The following is a 13,655-nucleotide window of genomic DNA, read 5'->3' on the forward strand; positions in this document are numbered from 1 at the left end:
AATAACTTTAAACAGGGCAAATTCCTTAGGACTGTTTGTCAATTAGTGTGATGACAGCCCCCACAGACAGGACTCGGGTATTTTAAGCCACAAGGACAAAGGGCTACTATCTAAACTAGGGTGCGGGAAGCTCTTCTCCAAGAAACAATAGAGGCAGTGAGCACTTCTGGCGTAACCTGGTAAAATTTTAGCTTTAAATAGCATTCTTCATCTAGAGCTTTTACAGGTAAAGGAAAAGTGTGTGTCCTCCTTTTAAGCCAGCAGAAACAAAGCACAACAAATGAGCCCCTTTCCTGTGCTGGCAGCGGGTCAGATGGCAGCAGAGGAAGAAAGGAGCAGGCTCTTCTCTCAGTGCTGTGTGAAACACAGACATCCCCCTCCGAACGAGCTGGGATGGTAATTCTAACCTATCAATTCTTTTCCATCCAAACCTCCAGTTTTTCTCCTATTAAAAACATCCCAAAATGAATTGCAATTACATAGCAACATCCTCTGCCAATACTTACGCTCAACTCGGTATCGACAGGAGACTCTCGCCTTGCAGAGAGGCAACTTAAACTCCTTGGTTTCATTGCTACTAGCAAACGTTTTAGCCACTTCTGCAATTACTGTATCACCTTGTATTTTTTAACAACCTTATATTTTTTCAAACAGCCAGCATCCATCTCCTGCTCCTTCACTCTTTGGCCTCACGACCACTTCTGTAGCTGCTCGAGGCTTATTTCTGTTTGAAGTATTGGCCATTTTACACACCAGAGTTACGGTGCTTTAGGAGAAGCCCAGGTAGGGCACAAATCAGTGTCTTAACTGGGCATTTACACCCAACTCTTGTTGGTGTAATTTAACTTGTCTGAATTGTAAGCATTATGTCAAATCACAGCAAGACTTGGAGGACCAACATATATATATTGATCAATATATGTATTTTTTTTCTTGAAAACTTCCATCATTTTAAAGGACCATTAAAAAATAGAAGTCGGTGTCTCAATTTCTATCACACTTATTTCCTGTAACCTGAATGAAATTCCCACTTGTAAGAGATGTAAATCACCCCATTTTTCCTCAGTCTGGAATATGCATCACAGTTCTCCAGTGTCCTCAAGTATTTTACAATGCACATACCCTACAGGTGAATGAAACACTTCCAGTTTCTCAAAGAGGCCAAAAAGCACCTGAATATTGCACACAACTACGTATATACTTAAACAAATCCTATCAAACTTAATCTGGTGCCCTGCGGCGAAGTTTGTCTATAATCAGTACGCTTTTTAATGGGTTTGCTTTATTAGGTCGTCTCCCAGACTACACGTACATCTCGCTGCCCGAGCAAGCTAATGAAGTGGCCGTTTAGGATGGCAGGACGGCTACGCTCCAGCGTCCCCACAGTTTTATCACAGAGCTGTGTAGCTGCTGCTATTTCACGCATCCTGCTACCACGATATAGGCTTTTCCTCTATCATTTCTGGTCTGAAGCAGTTTTTAATTTTGCGTATCTATTTTTGCATATTTTTGCAATATTCACAGAAAATCTGCTGTGACAGCCACAGTGAGTCAATGACACTTTATGTTCCTCTGTAAGGGCTCAGGAACCAGGCAAGTAAAAGCAGCACGGCCACAGCCACATGGAAAAAGCACTAAAATGCACAATCCTTGCAGCACTACGGTGATAACCTCATTGTCGTAGACAAAGCAGAAATATGGGTGATTTTTGTTGCATCAGCAGTGCTTTTGCACATCTCTGATGACTGCACTACTCAATGGAGTGGCAGATAGTGAATCGCTAAAGCGAACGTCCCATCTCTAAAGCTCTTCTGTCCATGCAGTTGAAGATTTCCTTTTTCTCTCCCGATTCAGAATCAAGGTGTTGGTCAAAGGGGCAACGTTTATATCTTTACTCAACCTCCACAGGAAACCGAAATGCTGTCATTTACAGCTGGCAAGACTGGAGCAAAGGGCTGAGATGCGACGGGGCTCGGGTCTCCAAGCCAACTCCAGGTTCTCAGCCACAAGCGTGTCCTCCCACCACCACGTGCTTGTCCTCAGATGCAAAGTTTAAGTGTCCCTGGCTCTCCAGATGTCTTGGTTCAGTCTGACCTTGGCATGCAGAGAACAAAGCACAGCAGAGGAAGGGGAGTTGTGGGAGCTGCAGAAATAGCCTGTTCTCCTCTGGCAAGGAACAGTTGTGGAAATGGTACCAATGAGAAGAAGAACACATGCAAAAGAGCGACAAAAACCACAGAAGGGTACCAGAACAGGAGGACTGAAGGACACTTCAGTGTCTGCTCAGGAAGGAGAGAAATGGAGATGAAACTAGGAAAACTCTCCCTGAAGCTCTGAAGAAGCTCTCAGTATCTCACACACACTTTGTATTTCTATGGAATAGAACATTTCTAGAATAATTTTCTGTTACCTCAGTGGAGGTAAGTTGTTCACCTAGAGATGAGATCTTGAAGCAAAGCCATATCCTGTGGCCCCACAGCTGAACCTCCTGCCCAGGCGCTCCCCGTGAAACCATTACAGAGTCCCCAGTTACACGGGTAAGCCACACCATAGGCATTTCTGGCAGCCCAAAAGGAAGCAGCTGCCTTTTGCCAAATTTATAAAGCATCCCCACACTACCCTTCCAAACTGTTTTCCTCCTCTTAGCACCATAAAAGAGGACTTTGATTTCCATATGATATAAGAGCCAGTTTACATTTGAATATTGCCTTCCTAAGCAAGAGAAGTTTTTGCAAGGGTCTGTTTAACTACTAACCTTTTAGAAAGGCTAATGCAGTTTTTCCTTGCATTTCTGTGTTGCCATTAAAGCATAATCTCCAGAGCATAAAAGATAACTTCATCATAACTTCACTGCAAAGGTTATGGCATTCTCAGCTGCTGAACTAACTGCATGTGCCTCCATGTCCTGTCTGCAAACAGGATCTACCTGCTTTGTGTTTCCACCTGTGCTACTGCTCGATCGCCTAGAGATATTAGGTATCCCTCAGCATTAACATTTGAGGTTTGATGCTGAACTTTTGTTAACGGGATACAGGGCAAGCAAAAGTTCATTTTTACTTTTCAGGGTGAATTTTTAGGCTAGAATTAAGGCAACTGTTTGGGAAGGGCAGCAGGTCTGTTTGTAAGACGCAGAGTGAAGCCACAGGAGACCTGATCATACAGTCATCGCTTCTCAACAAGAGCAAATTTTATCTGAAGGGGAAAAGCAGAGCATGTGGGAGGGGGAAAGAGAAGAGAGATCAAGAAGGAAGATTTCTCATTCTTCTAAAAAGCATTAGACCAAGAAGCAGGAGAGATCCTTTCTTTACTTGAAATGCACAGAATTACCCCTTAAGAGAAAAGCTGTGTGAACCTTCTGAAGAATGATAACTTCAATACAAAAATAGTTTCAAAGAGACAAGAAACAAAAACCCAAATTCAGGTATAATATCAGTATTGCCATCGGCCGACAAACTGTGTTGGTGCAGGTCACATAAAATTCAGAGGAATCATTCTGACATTTCTGAAGGCAAACTTTCTTCTTGGCTCTTTCAAAAGGAGTAATTTTGACAACCTGAGAGTTTGAAATGGGCCTGGAATTAAGATTAAGTAAACCAAAAAGCAAGGACCACTTGATCAAAACCATAATTATCTTGACCTGCCTTTGTTTAATTAAGGTTTGCTTCGATTCAATGTAAACCAATATTTTCTCAGTTTCGTCACCAAAAAGTCTAAGTCAGATCATCTTCACAAACTGATTTAAATCAAGATCTAGTAAGAGAAAGCATTAGATGCATGGAGCAATAGCGTTAGCAGCTAAAGTCTCGCACTAATGCAGGCTGCAGCCTGTATACCTGCCCAAGGGCAGGTCATGTAAAAGGCATCACCATATCCCATCAGACTAAAGGAATTTAAGATATAGGCATGGATGCCCTTATTGTACCCTGACAGCTTCAGATGGACTGTAAGGTGTCATAAGAGAGACAAATACTGTAAGGTCACCTCCGATTCAAGTTGCAGGTAACCCTACACCGTGTTCTTTACATATGACTCTGTAGAAGTCTCAGGATGAATTAACACAGGTCTCTGCTTCAAGACTAATCCCAAAGGACTGTCTGTAGGACTCAAACCAGTATGTTTCAACCCAAATATTCAGATGACATCTTCCAATTTGACCTATGGTTTTGCATGTCAGGATGTAAGCAGGTGCCTTAAAAAAAATCCAAATCTCGCCATGTGTAGTGTACATTGAATTTGAGCTGGAGAGAGGGAACTTGAGTCCTACCTAAAAAAACTGGAGGTGACGCCTTCTGCGTCCCTGGCAGGGTCATATTAACTGAGCTGGCAGATTTGATAGAATGAGATTTCTTTCTCGAGCTGGTACAGCACTGTGATGTGTCAGCACACACAGCATTTCAGATATGTAAGATTAAGTCATTGATTGAAGATCCAGCCTCCAGAAATAAGGTAGCGTCCTTTTAAAAAGAACAACCTTTGTTTTGTGTTGATGTACCACAGCTAAAAACAAGAAAAAAATTTAAAAATCCACCGATCCTGGGAAAATGTCAGTAGCAATTACCTAGTCCAGAGACATTTTTAAAATTGCATCCAATTTAATACCTCAGCTTCACTGTGCCGGCTTTTGCTCTGCAGAACGATCCTCCAAAGGGACAGATAAGGACTGATCCGGTTTGGGGGAGTTTTAGGGATACCCAAAGCATGTGTGGTCACCTCCATGCCAGCAGCAATCCCGTGTCAGGAACCAGCAAGGCAGTGAAGGTCATGTTTGGACCCTGCGGGGTCCGACCACAGCCACTTGCTCCTCCTTCACTCAAACCCTTTGGGGTAGAAAGCTATGGAGGGCTGAGCCTGCATTCAAAACTACTGCTGGGAGAAAGGACTTCCAAAGAAATGGAAAAGCTACTACAAAAAACAAAGGCTCTACTGAGATGATGTCCTCAGAGCAAGAAAGCTACACTTCAAACATTTGTCACCAGACACAGGGTACAGCCATTTATGTTGTGACTCTTCCACGCTCTGCAATACCTCGCGATCGGCCGACAAACAGCTGTGCTTTTATGAGGTTTACAGATTTCCTGAAATAATACAACCCCTCTCTAACCAAAGGCTTTGTCATCTTGTACGCAGGGCACAAGTCATCTTCTCCCAGAGGAAGGACGCGCGTGTGTGAGAGACAAAGAGTTAATGTCTCAAACATTGCGGCGAGGCGAGGCGCGATTTGCAAGGCGACGGCAGGCCGGGGAGCACAGGATGGGCGGGACGTGGAGAGCGCGTCGGAGGATGCGCAGTTCCGGGTTCTGACGGACCTTATCACGTATGGCCAGAGGTCACACAGAGTTGATCTGAGGAAGGGGCTTGCGACCACCCTCCTCCCCCAACACCTGTGCAGAAGATTGAGAACTTTCTAGAACAAGAACCATGTAAGTCTTCAAGGGGCATAACCGGAGGCAGGACTAGCGTATAAAAGACACGCCCTCCGGGGAACCACGCGCGTGCCCACCACCAGAGGACTGCCACGCCTGTCATCGCGGGATCTAAGGGTGGTGATACTTTCCCTTTCTCTATCCTCCTCTCTTCTCCTTTGCTTCTCTCGCTTCTCTCTTCTTCTACTCTTCCACTATATATAAAATTTGGATAAATTATGATGGGTTGCCAGGAAAATAGCTCCATTGCCAAATTGCCTCTGTTCATTCGTTGCGCTTGCCAGTTCGTTAAGTTTGTCTGTTTGTCGAATTCGCCAGTTAATAAAGTTGCTGGTCAGACTGTTCCTCTGAGTCATTGTCGTGACTCTACCGGCACGCATCTCTGCCGAGCAGAGATCGGCCTTCGTCCGTACACAAACCCTCAGGGAATCAAAAAGATTCACCCATCCCGCAACCCACCGAGTGGGACGAGATAGCACGTCAGTCCAGATGAAGCAACTTAATCGAGAGCACTTCGAAGCGCAGCAGAGCCAGGAACGGATTGCTTTCCACCCTCCTTTCCCCCCAGATTGCATTTTAACAATTACTACAGTCTTTACAATTGACGACATCCCTAATCTTAACTCATGCTTCAGAGCAAGCTTCTACTGATGTTATTGGGAGTTTCTTTTAAAAAGAGCTCCCTGTCCCCCAAGGTCCCCCATTTTCCATAGTCCACGGCTATTTCACAGCTGTGGGCGCTGTGCAGCCCTGACATACAGGAACTTTTCAAAGCCTTATAGGACGTTTTCTGCGAAGCACCTTAAGTTTACTACTTACAAATCAGAGCATGGGATGCTCAGAACCAGTGGAAAGAAGATGTTGGGGTAAGAGTAGGAAAGGTGACCAGAAGGGCGACGGCAGTTCCTCTGTGGCTGCTGTTAATGAGTGCCAGCGTGGTCCAGAGCCCTTATCAGAACAAGAAGTCACATGAGGTAGGAGACATCTCCTCTCTAACGAACTGACCTCTGAAATAGAGGCAATTTACGTTGATAACATCATCTATTTTGTAAGTTAAAGGTTAGTGCCCAGAAAGCATATCTAGCTCCCACAGGGTCAATTCAGTTGCCAAACAGAGGTTTCAGATGCCACTGGAGATGCCCTAGACATCAAAGCCACCTTCCTGGGGTCTCAAATATGACAGCAGGAGTCAGAGACTCACATCTTTCTGGACCAGCTCCAGAAGGCCAGGACAGATAGTTCAGGGCAGTTCAAATGGCACTTTTGGTTAAGTTCTAACTACAGTTAAGAACCAAAGACCCCTAAGCCAGCTCCCTGGAGGGCAATACAGAGCAGGTACCTACTGGGCGATGAGTTGAATCAATCTTGGAACACCAGGCTAGCCCAGACAGGGATGTGAACCTGCTCTGGATGGGCTGCAAAGGCATTTATCCATCTCACCGGTGGGACCAGGCATACCGTGCCTGCCAGGACTCGAGAGACAGATGGGAGCTACCACCTTCCTAGGCTACCCAAAGACTCTGTTAGTCTGTTGTCTGCTGACACAGGCACTATGGCAATAAGAACAGTACAAACATTTACAACAGGAATTTGCCTGCAAGTTTGTCTCTTGCATACGCCACAGTGTTCAGGAAACTTCTGTATGGGACAAGGAAGTTTCTCACTGTTGTAAGTAATTCCACTCTGAGGAGCGAGCTGACAGTCCTAAAGTTGTTTTTAACTTGCATGCCTCCGACTTACTCAGATTTTCATTTAGCAGCTACTAGGCATAACAAACATGAGAGACAGGCTTTGATGCAGTTAGGCAGGACTACATACTTCAGAGAGGGGCAAAAGTATCTCTGCTGCACTTTGCCTTATTCAGTGGAATTTACGCCTAGGTTATAACCTATATCAATAATCTCAGATGAGTCAAAAATGCAGCTGCTTCTCTTCTCCTTGCAAGCTTGATTGTACACAGGCTGTTTAGCAAATATTTTGTAGCAATATTTATATCAAAATTATTAGTACAAAGCTAATTGAGCTTGCACTGAAAGGTTTCATCAGAGTATCTTGGAAGAGGGGCTGGCTATTAAAAATAATTCTTCCACTTAAGAAGTGCTCCTAGGTGAAAACAAATAGCTTCTGGATGCCGAGGTTACAGTCATGTTCTATGCCAGTGTCATATTGCCTTTGGAAAAAAAAAAAAAAAAAGTGTGCTGCAAGGGAAAGACAAGGACAGAAGGAAGAAATTTATCTCCTACTTCACCGATTCATCTATCTGCAGAGGAGTGCTGTTTCAGATGAGACACCAACAGTCCTATGCTGCCTTCTGCAAAGTATAGAATATATAGAAGATATAGAAAATTAATTGTCTGGTATGAGAAAGAAAAAAGTTAAAGAAACTCTACATGTAGCATCTGACAGTGTTGAAAGAAGACAAAAAAAAAAGCGTCCTTATTCAGAGTTCCCTCGGCCGGTGCCATGAAAAGCTCCACCAGGTGGTGGGATTAACAGCACTTTAAATTTACTATGGAGCTGGATTTGCTCTTGCTCCTTTGCTTTTGAAAGCACATTTCTGCTTCACCAACACTGTTAAAAATACTTCTAAAAGAAGCTCCTAATAAAAATGTATTACTACTATCATTTAACAGCAGCATTTGCAATGTACTTGGCATAAAATATGCTGTTATAACCTAGAAGATGGAACTGCCATCTGCATGACCCTAATTTCCCCTCAAATTACTCCCAGTTTTACATAAACAAAAAAGCAAATTGATAAGCAGATGCAAAGTCTTATATAAAATGATGTTAAGTTTTAAAAGCTACCCTCCTCAATTAGATGCCATCACCATTATTAATATCATCAAGTTTGGAAGAAAAATTGCAAACAAGGCTACAAGTTAATTTCTGGCCGGGATGTGTGAAAAATTCATACAAACAGGGCAACTCGCTGTCTCCACTGCACAATCCGACTGCTCACCAAGTGAGCGTGCCAAGAATAGGGAATTGGATTTTTCTCTTCTTTTGCTCTTTCAGAGACTATGCTTTTACATGTTACTAGTGGAAATGTAAAATAAACGTATATGAGACAGAAGTGTACTTTAAATATGTAGTGGTAGCTTTAAAGCTGGTTTGGCAGGACCGTAGACCGGGACTTTGTTGAGGCACAGGATTTAAACCTGCTGCTGCTGAAATGTTACCCTACAGCAGCACCAAAATAGAGTAAATGAAGTGAAAAATTGGCAAAGGAACAGAGGGCCAAGTTCACCATAGACCTACGCTGGGGTTTTGTTGTTTCCAGGATAATCATGAAAACAAGTGCCTTTAACTAACAAACAAGTCCACCTTTTTTATTCACATCCAACCATTCCCTCCTCCAGCCCTGGCCACCACCTGAACATGTGTTCAAACAGATTAAAAACTGTCAGGTTCCCAGATAAGCCCAGAAAGGACCTCCAGCACAGCCGAGCCCTGCAGATAACCATTGTGCCGTTGCCAAAAGCAGGAAAGATGACCCAGGGGCAACCCCGACTTCTTCTAACATGAGAGCAGCTCTGTCGAGGCATTATGAGCAGTAGGCAGAGCACCGCCGGCTTTGGATCGAGCCGTAAAAATTGATGAGGGGTGAACATACTGGCTGCAGAAGGCACTGGCTGGCATGGATCGCACGGGACGCTATGGACGTAGTGATCCAAATATTTCAAAGCAGATGCTTCACACAGAGCCACCCCTCCAGCTAAAACCATGTAAATAATATACAGGAGGAGTGTGCTGCTAATTGAGTATCTTCTGAACTGCCAAGAGGCAGGAAGACTCCAGTTAAAGGCAACTCTTCATTTTAACTTATGTCACTGAAGAGCACCAACCTAAATGAACTCCTGAGGACAGGATCAAAGTAGAATAGGGACTTTCTTTTTTATATCCTTGAATTTCCTGTCCCTTTTCCACACTGAAATTTAATTTCCTTTTCAAAGAGAGCTTTTGGAGCTTATGAAAATTGACCCAAAAGATTACAAGGGCTTTGTCACCCTTCCAATCTCTCTGAAAGATCCATAATTAGGGAGGTTTTTCCTTTAACATGTGTGCCCAGCAGGCAAATATGTAATTCAGACTTACAATTACATATACAATGAGTTATTTCAGTGTATTGGATACATACAAGCCCAACCGTTACAAAGAGTTGAAAAATCTTGTGCGTCTCAAACGAGTAAACATGCATCAAGGCATTTTTTTACCAGTTTGTCTTCATTTATGCCAAGACTAAAATCAATCACAGTAAGGACCCGGGATGTATGTTTGCTGTAGAGATAAATATATCAAGTGTAACAAAAACACACCTAACAACCAAACTGCTGACCTCGAAGATTAGTTATTTATACTCCACGGGAAATTAATTCTGCAAGCAGGGATGTGCGAGCGGGTAACTAAGACAGCTAGTCTGCTTTTCTCCTTCTAACGGAGTAATACTGGCTTTCCTCTCTCGCCGCACAGCCTAACCGAGGGGAAAAAAAAAAATAAATACAATAAAAAAAATGAGGGTGCAGGACCCCGCCAGGCTGGTCCCTCCCGCCGCTCCCCGCCTGCCAGCCCACCCTGCAGCAGAGCGGCTCTGCCACGCAGGGCACGGGGCAGGACCGGTCCCCCGTGGGCCGGGGGATGCCGTGGGGCAGCCTGCGGGGAGCGTCCCCCCGCCGCCGCTGCCGGCTGCCGCCCGCCCGAGCGCAGGGGCACGGCCCGGAGGTGCGCCTCGCCCCGGAGCCTCCCTCTGCCCCCTCCGCCGGGGAAATCCCGGCTGGATGGGGCGAAGCTCACCCCCTCCGCGGAGTGCCGGGGCACCCGCCGAAGGATGCTGCAAGCTCCACCAGCGCCGGGGCCACCCCCTGCTTCGAAATAATAATAATAATAATAATAATTTAAAAAAAAAAAAACACAACTTCACAGCCAAATGAGGAGCTGGAAGGCAGGGGGAGGCTCCCGCCGCGCCTTTTGCAGCAGGGGGGGAGCGGGCAAATTTGCAGGTAAGCGGGGAGGAGGAGGAGAAGGAGGGCGGCGGGAGGGGGTCCCGCGGTACTCACGGCGGGGCGCGGGGGGCCGGCGGGCCGCCAAGCCCCATGGCCAGGGAAGGGCGGTCGGTCGCTGCTGCTGCTGCCGCTGCCTCGCTCTCTGCCTGCGCTGCCCGCGGAACCTCTCCGGGCGCCCCGTCCCTCCCCTTCCCTCCCCGGCAGGGCTTCCTGCCCGCTCATATAGCGCGCCCCCAGCCACGTGGACGGCGCCGGGGGCCCCCGGCGGCTCCTCCTCGGAGCCGGGCAGGGCGGTGCCGGGGCGGACCCCCCTCCCCTCCTCTCCTCCTCTCCCCTCTCCTCCTTTCCCCTCCCCTCCCCTCCCTTCCCACCCCCCCGGGCCGTCGAGCGGGGCTGCGCGCCCGCGGGGGCTGCGCGGCGGAGGGGTGCGCGCCGCGCCCCTGGGGGCTGCGGCCGGCCCGGGGGCGTGGGGCGGGCGGGGGGGTCCCGGCCGCCAGCCCAAACTTCCCCCTGGGCTGCGCCCGGGTGAAATCCCTGCTGCCCAGGATGAGCTCCCTAGAGGGTCGCCACCCAGAAATACCTGTGTTGGCACCCCCGCCCCGCAACTCCCGTCTCTGCAATTGGGCTGCATGGATGCCAGAGGTGATCACGGCAGGGAAAGCGAAAGGAAATTCGGTGCTTCTCAGAGGGGAATAATTAATAATAATAATAAAAAATAGCACATAGTAAATAATATCTTCTTTCCATCCAGCATCAGACATTTTTAAGGTGACTATAAAACGCTGCAGAATTAAAAAGAATGCAACATCATTAAAGAATCCCCCAGACAGATATATTCAACTGATAAAGTGTCTGCTAAAACTATTTAACAACACAATGCTGGCTTTTTTAGTGTCGATGTGTAAAGACTGGAGACAAGACAAGAAGTGGGGAGGTTATAGCACCTCCAAAGAAGCAAATGATCTCTCCGGTCTTCTCTCCAGTGGTCCCCACGTCCTTGTAGGCAGTGTAACGTGCACAGTGAACATCCACAGCACATGTCAGAGGGGAGAACGTATTCCTGAGCTCTGAAAAACATGTTCCTTAACGCTGGACAGCCGGTGCATAACTTTCCTTTGTGAAGCGGGTGAGTTATAAGTTATTAATCTACTTATTGAAACTGCCCACGTTGTTGGTTTATTACATCCAGCACCACATACTTGCACTGGAAACTGTAACGCGCTACGTAGGAGCTGTAAGTCATCAATCATCACTGAGCTTGTTTCCATAGAGTTATATTAGTAAAAGCTTAAGTGTGAATCTAGACCGGTGTCACATCGTGTGCCGCGCTGTGCAGATATTTGCATTCGGGTGTGAGTACCTGTGACAGGCTGAGCTTTCTGCTTCGGAGCGTAAGCCCGTACAAAACCTTTAAGGGACTCACCCCATCACTAAATCCTGCCCCTGGGTACTGCAAAGCAACAAAGTATTACATCCTTCATAAACAGGGCTTGGAAGGGATTTAATCTAAAGTAATGAGGGTAAAAAAAACTAGGCTTGTTTTACAAGGAATGTATCAACACAAGGAATTACTGTGTGGGGAAAACAGTGTATTGAATAGCTCCTCACTGCTTTGTCCCCGGAGCTGCTTGCCACTTTGGTGGAGGTGGGATAGGGCCCTTGAAGAGCTCCAATTTGATCACCTGTGACAGTGTCTGTAACCCTCTCGACTTGATACTCTCATACCTTCGGGCAAGTTAGTTGAATTTGCTGCTTCACTTCTTTCCTGATGATTGTGGGTGAGTGGGTCTGTTTATGAAAAAGTCACTGGGGAGCAGCTCACCGGCAAAAAGGCTGTCCATCAGGTCTGGAGATCTATCCCAAGCATTTGTGAGATGATGGAGAGAATAAGAGCAAGATCCAGGCTCCAAAGAATATCCTATGAAAGCAACAGTGCCTGGGGAAGGAAGAGTCTGAGCACTCTGCCTTTGTACCACACCTGGTCTGTCCATGAGTTTAACAGGAAAAAAGGATGATTCTCGTAAAACAGGCGATTTCTCATCATACACTATATAAAGTTTTACTAGTGTGTCTACAGGTTGTATCAAGGAAAGCACCCTGCAGTCAAGAGTGTCCTAATTAATGACAGTTAATCAAGATGACACTGGAAAAGGTTGCCCAGAGTTGTGGATGCCCCCTCCCTGGAAGTGTTCAAGGCCAGGTTGGATGGGGCTTTGACCAGCCTGGTCTAGTGGAAGGTGTCCCTGCCCATGGCAGGGGGGTTGGAACTGGATTATCTTTAAGGTCCCTTCCAATCCAAACCATTCTGCGATTCTATGACTGAAGAAAGTGAGCAGGGGGTAACATGAAGTTTTCCCTGCCTTCTCAGTCCTATCTCTGCATCATTTCTCTGGAGTATGAAAGTGCTAAGACATGGTGCACCCCTCCGAGCAGCCACACCAGCTTCGATTACAAGTTGCAAGGAGGAGATATGGAAGAGAGCTCTGCAGTGGCTGGTTTTGGTCAGAAAAGCTCCTTTCTGTAGAGCAAGGCAGAATAGGAGGGTGCTTGCCCCAGGAGTGCCTTGGGGAGGGGTGACACAGCGGTATCGGTGGAGCATGGAGAATTTCCTCAGGACTCTGCCAGTGCTTGGCTGAGCCAGGAACAGAGAACAAGACTAAAATCCTTCTGAAACAGCAAGTGTGGAACCTATTTCTCTTTGTTATACCAGTGTTATACTCCGTTAACTCCTTTGGATGCTCTGAACTTCACCAATGCACCCCAATGAGCATGCAGGTAGCAAGTGCTCTCCGAGAATGTCATAGTAATTACAGCAGGGTCCAACCTGGAGGGTTGGATCTGCTCCCATTTATACTGTAGCATTTCCCTAGCAAGTGTCATTTAGATGTTTTTGGGAAAGAATCCAGGATTTGTTTCACAGACAGTATTTCCTCAACAGCTCAGTGAATATGAAATAGTTTGAACTAACCATGCAAATCTTGCTTGTCTTCTTATGTACAGAAATGATATCTATTCTAAACCCTGGGCCAGGGCTTTCAGCTGCTGATGGGGAATAGCTATGCAGACATCAAAGGAGCTGTATCAGCTTTCACCAAGTGGGGATCCAGCCCTTTATTCATATTTTAAAATTCAGAAACTGTGTCTAAGTAAAGCATTTTTCTCTATATTTTTAAGTAGCCAGTATTTTATTTTATGGCTGTTCCCTCAGTGGTAGGATTGTTTCTCATAG

The 13,655-nt window shown here is 46.2% G+C and overlaps 1 protein-coding gene across 1 annotated transcript in view; it reads right to left on the reverse strand.

The window, feature by feature from the left end:
- Positions 1-10,669, reverse strand: part of ST3GAL1 (ST3 beta-galactoside alpha-2,3-sialyltransferase 1) — an 82,235-nt gene extending 71,566 nt beyond the window's left edge. Inside the window, exon 1 of the mRNA XM_075495315.1 lies at positions 10,481-10,669. The gene's annotated coding sequence lies outside the window, so the exon portion shown is untranslated. The remainder of the gene's footprint in view (positions 1-10,480) is intronic.
- Positions 10,670-13,655: the final 2,986 nt, after the last annotated feature.

This window comes from Mycteria americana, chromosome 2 (assembly GCF_035582795.1).
Source record: "Mycteria americana isolate JAX WOST 10 ecotype Jacksonville Zoo and Gardens chromosome 2, USCA_MyAme_1.0, whole genome shotgun sequence".
Lineage (NCBI taxonomy): Eukaryota > Metazoa > Chordata > Aves > Ciconiiformes > Ciconiidae > Mycteria > Mycteria americana.